The following is a 5,807-nucleotide window of genomic DNA, read 5'->3' as shown; positions in this document are numbered from 1 at the left end:
GAGTAAGATTTCTCAGGTTTTTATAGAGCCTCATTCTATTCCAAAAATATCTGATTGTAGACTACCTCATTCTTCTTAATTATATAGAAAATATACCCTTTGATGATGATACTTTAAAGGAGATTAAATATATTGAATATCTTGAATGATCAAATGTATTGAGACTTCTCTTCATGCTTCTTGTCCTCCTACCGAGATAACATTTCCACTTATTGTTTCTTATAATCAAACTAGTGTTTGTACACCTATGGCTTCTTGTGATTCCATGTAATAGGGTATAAATTAGATTCATATTTTTTAGATCAAGGAGACACCATTGATTGCATTCATCTTCTCTTTGATGAAAATGATTTTTCTTTAAATTATTGTGATGGAAAATTCAAATCTTTTTGTTCATTCTCCACATGACTATTCTTCAAAAAATTATGCTTTTTGAGTGTGGATTCTTGTGAGTATAGTTTGGAAGAGGTACCTTTCTCTACAAAAGAGATTCTTGAGTCTTTATATATTCTCCTTCATACATTTATACTCAACTTCCATTTTGATTAGTGTGGCATGAAATTATTTATTTGAAAGTTGTATCTTTTAACATTAACATGAGATCACTTGTGGAAAATTTAGACACTTCATATATCATAAGTTTTATTCCCTTCAATTCATATCTAAAATGGAAATCTTTTCTACATCTATACATGGTTTTCTTTCTTCCAAAAGGAATGAATAATGTTTGTATGTATTAGACTACCTTTTGGCTTCAGCCATTTACCATTTCTATAGTAAATTATATATTTTGTGAGGGCTAAATAGTCTATATTTTTTCCTCTAATGGAGGATCATTGATTTTATATTGAATATAAATTAGTACTTGAGGGGTCATATTGAGTACTACTCTCTTTTTTCACTTTCTTTTATTTTCTCTCATTTGGGGAGGAATTTTGTTCTATTAGGTTTTCTACTTTTCTTCATTTATGAGATATCGTATTTGCAAACCTAACATGGCCTATTGGCAAGTCTCATATTTCCATATTTTCATTACTTGTATTAATTCATCATTGTCCTTAAGTTGCACTTAAAGGGGGTTGTTGGTATCGACAAGGAGCAATATCTAACTAGTTCCTAGTTAGACCCTATTTACATGTTCACATTTTAAGTTTACTTAGGGCTCTAGGAGTATTTTTAGAAACCCATGTGAACTTATCAGTTAATTATCTCCTTTTATAAGATTAAGACACTTTTCATCATCCTAGTTAGTCCTATCTCTCAACCTTTCTTATATAAGAAAGGTCTCATATGTACTTTTTCTATTGCATATGCATTCATTACAAATGGACCTAATTCAAAATTTATCATGTGACATTCTATTCTCACATTATATCTCTCCTTTGTGAAGTCATAAATATGCCACATCCTATAGGTATTTTAATCATGATCTTTCCTCTCCTTGTGATGAAGTTTTTTCGTATAATTTTTTTCATTTTTCTAGGGTTACACCCTCTTTTTGTTTTAGGGTTCTTATAAATTGTACATGTGTACCTCATATGGACTATCTTTAGGGAACACATCTCTTCTTTCCTAAGTTTCACTAAGGGGGATGTGCTAGTGTAATTACACATTTCACTTTATATTTAAATTTAATGATAAATTTCAAATAATATTAACTTATTAATAAGCCATATTTAAAATATCTATATAAAATAAATTTGAATTCTAATATTTTTTAAGAAAAAGTGATATATTTTATTTATATTTATAACGAATCCAACTTATTTCAATTGAATAACTATTTTATTCCATATAAAAAATAAACTATAATCTATTAATAGGTCTGGATTATTCAAAAATGTTTATTTTTTAAAAATAATTTAATTTGAAATTACTTATGTAATATAGGAAATACAAGAACATGTATTAACAAAAGCATATGCCACCTCTTACCCTCACTTACTCATTGATTAATTGCACTTAGGCGCCACCACTTCCTTATGAAGATAATTTCAGTCAATAACATTTCTCAGGTACATCTTGAGTTAGTCTAATAGTTTGTTGTATCTAACTCAACACCTATGGGACACATGTTACCCTATATTTTCTATCCTAGAGCCTATATGTGTAGTCATTTCATTTGGATTTTGTATGTATGAACCATGAATTTTGATATTGAATCTCATTATTCTCTTGTAGTTTGTATTTGAATTTATTTCATCATTATTGTGTGTTTCCATGCTACATTTAATATTGCAATTAATTCTTCATAAAATCTAACACTAATAAATAACAATAAACTAATCAATCTACTCATTCAATATTTCAACTCTTTTTCCCTACCTCTTTCAATTATTTGTTTAACAAAAGAGAATTTTTTAAACCTTTTCCTAGAAAATAGATTTTATGCCTATTGTGGGATGCATATTCTCAACATGTACACTGAGCAACATTGCTCTTATATGGCTTTGAGATAGAGTGGTAATTAGATGTTACTCTTGGTTGTAATTTGTTGTGGATCAATGAAAGCCACTCCCCCTTGACGTGCACCTAGGAATCCAAAATTCAACACAACCTCTATGACACAAAAAAAAATCATTAAGGGTCTAGACCCCTCTACCATAGCAAGGTTCATTGACTTGCTAGAATAGGATTACAAACAAGGAGGTTCAATACAAAAAAGAAAGATTGACTAGCATAGAAGTCATGCAGAACACCAATCACAATGCATAAAAAGACGAAGAGAAACCTTACACAATTAGGAACTCTAACATTATCCTAGCCTTTGGAACCTAAATGCGTTCAGTAACATAACCGGTTATCCCACAACAATAGACAAGAATCAAAGCAATTATAGGGTCTCAAAATGACAAATATAAGAGAACCCAATCTTAATATAACACCAAAAAGTCCAAAATAAATTCTATACAACCATTGATTCAAATTAACATTAATTTTCCCTTGACTAGATGTAGAGGGCTGCTCCAGGTTGTCCTTTTCTTTTGGAGAGAGTGGTTTCTTCCCTTGGTGCCTTGGGAGTTGCTGAAGTTTCAGGCATCTCATTTTTCCCTCTTCTCTCTATTCTTTGGTAGGAGGAGTTGTTGTTCTAGCCCTCCTATGGTTATGGGAGCCATTCTAAAACCCAATGCTTGTGGTTTGGGGAGCTTGTTAAAACCCCATGGGATTGTTTTTCTGATTCTGTGCATTTTAGGAATACCCCAGTTTTCTTGTTTCGGGAGAAGGTTAAGGGAGCCTTTTTAAAACCCTTGTTGGTTCTACTGATGGGGCATGTTTATCCTTGTCTCTATATTTTTACCCCCATGACTCTTTCTCTCCTATTTATTTTTGAGTACCTTTGGTTTTCCTTGGCTTGGTCTATTGAGGTGACACCTTCTTCTATCGAGGTGGAGATGGTTTGTTTCAGGGATGACCACTCCCTTATTGAGGTGGAGTTGGGTATTGTGTTTGATTAGAGGAGCTGCAGATGGTGTTTGGTTGATCGGTGGTTAGGCTATCGAAGCTTTGTTGAACTCTCTTTCAAGGTTGAGGGAGCTTGGAAAAACCCTACGTTTCTTACTTGTTGCAAGGAAGGGTTGGTTGTTAGCAGTCTTCAAGGGCCTACTAGTTGTGGGAGCCGTATAAAACACTTTTCTGGTTGTGGGAGCCTCTTAAACCAACTCTTATGGTCAAGGGAACCTGGAAAAACCCTTGGTATTTGAATTTTGTCAGGGACAAGCTGGATGGTGGCAGTTTTTAAGTGTCCAATTTGGCTAGTGTGTGTTTTTGGTTAGGATATGTTCTTGTTGTTAGTGAGCTGGAGACTCTGTTACTCGTTAAGGGAACCTGGGAGAACTCAATTTTTTGGCTGAGGATGGCAGATAAATCCTCGTGTTTTGTTTCTCAGATCTATTAGATGGTTTAGATCTGCTACTATTGCCAACCTAGTTTGTTTTGTCTCTCTTTTGTGTGTGGCTGGTATTTTTGTGCCTCTATAGTCTGGTTGACTGTAGCTTTGTTGTTGTTTAGCTTTGTTGTTCCTTTCTGTAGCGTCCCTATGTTGGTTTTGGATCCATGAAAAATCTATGGGTTTCAAGTCCCTTCAAAACCTGCTGTATAGGGTTTCTAGTCCCCTCAAAATCGAGTAAATAGGTTAAAGGTAAACCAAGTGCATTTGATGTTTTGACCTAACCTGCACGGATCCCAATAAGGTATTTTGTGTACTTAAAGGTATTTTTGTTGTTATTTTCATTCACCAAGTTTTCAAGAGAGTAGAGCAGAGCGAATCAAGGCGATCAAACTTCACTCAAAGCGAATCCAAGGTATTTACATCAAATCTCATCACTGTTAAGCTGGTTTTTCAATCTTGTCAAATTGCTATTATCTACTGAGTGTGAAACGTTTGCCGTTTGTAAACCGTCAAACCTTAAGGATAGTTTGCTAAGGTTTATCTGCAAATGGCACCTAAGACACTGCCTTCAAGCGAAATCCTTTGGTGCTGGGGTTGGACATCAATACACTACTAGTAAGAAAGTGGCAGTGTCTGCAGAGGGTGCGTCCGAGGGTCTATTGATAGTTTGAAAACCTTCCATAGTAAAAGTTGAGGGAGTTGCCTCCAATAGAAATTGGTTGCTTGTTAGAGCCCTGCACCTACAAACAAATGTTTCCTTTCTGCTGCTTGATGTTTATAGGCCAACATCTCCTATTTTTAGACGCGCCCTTTGGTTGGACCTGGATGGAGTGATTTCCCACTTTCAGGATCAATACCTTCTCATTGGAGTGGATTTAAATTCCATTAGAATCTTTAAGGATAAAAGATGTGGCATCACTAGACTTGGTAGATCTCAACAAGACTTTAATGATTGGATTGAAAGAAATGGATTCTTTTAGCTAAAATCCGGTGATAATGCCTTTACTTGGAACAATCGGAGTCAAGGATTTAGCAACATACCAGAGAAAATAGATAGATTTTTTTGGTTGGGGGATTTCTCTTCCTTTCCCTTCTCAATGGAGATCTCAGTCCTTCCCTACTCTGGTTCTGATCATTTTTCACTTCTTCTTTCCCTACATGGAAACTCAAACCTTTCAAAACCACCCTTTAGATTTAGAAACATGTGGATAAAGGATGCTAGCTTCCTAAAGTTAATTGGTAAATGGTGGAATGAAGTAATCTTTGAATGATCTAGGATTTTTTTGTTTCATGTCCAAGCTAAAATATATCAAAAAGCGAATTTTAGATTGGAATGCTTCACAATTCAAGAATATCTTCATTGTCAAAAAGAATTTTGAAGCCCAGTTAAAAGATTTGAATGATTAGGTCATCAAGGAGGGAATGACGCAAATGGTATTTCTAGAGGAATAGCATTTGTTGGCTAAGTATGAGCATATTCGATCCAAAGAGGAAATCTTTTGGAAGCAAAAATCTAGAGAAAGTTGGCTTCAAGCTGGGGATACGAATACAAAATTCTTCCACAATGTTAGAATGATCTGTAGAAACATAAACAAAATTTCATGGCTGGAGACCCAAGGTAACTACACCATCAATGATCCAGTGACCATAACAAATGAAATTGTCTACTTTTTCTCCAAGTTGCTTAACAATGAAGAAGATTCTGATCTAAATGAGCAAAGGAAGTTGTTATCTTTGATCCCCAAAGTGATCTCAGATGTTCAAAATACAAATCTTAATCAAAGCTTCTCTTTGGAGGAAGTACTAACGGTACTAAATCAACTTCCCTTTGACAAAGCCCCAGGACTAGATGGCTTCTTGACTGGTTTCTTCAAAAAATGTTGGGAGATTCTTGGGATTGATTTAATGGAGGCATTGG

The sequence above is a fragment of the Cryptomeria japonica genome, unplaced genomic scaffold, assembly GCF_030272615.1.
Source record: "Cryptomeria japonica unplaced genomic scaffold, Sugi_1.0 HiC_scaffold_160, whole genome shotgun sequence".
Taxonomy (NCBI): domain Eukaryota; kingdom Viridiplantae; phylum Streptophyta; class Pinopsida; order Cupressales; family Cupressaceae; genus Cryptomeria; species Cryptomeria japonica.
Note: the sequence above shows the minus strand (reverse complement) of the source record.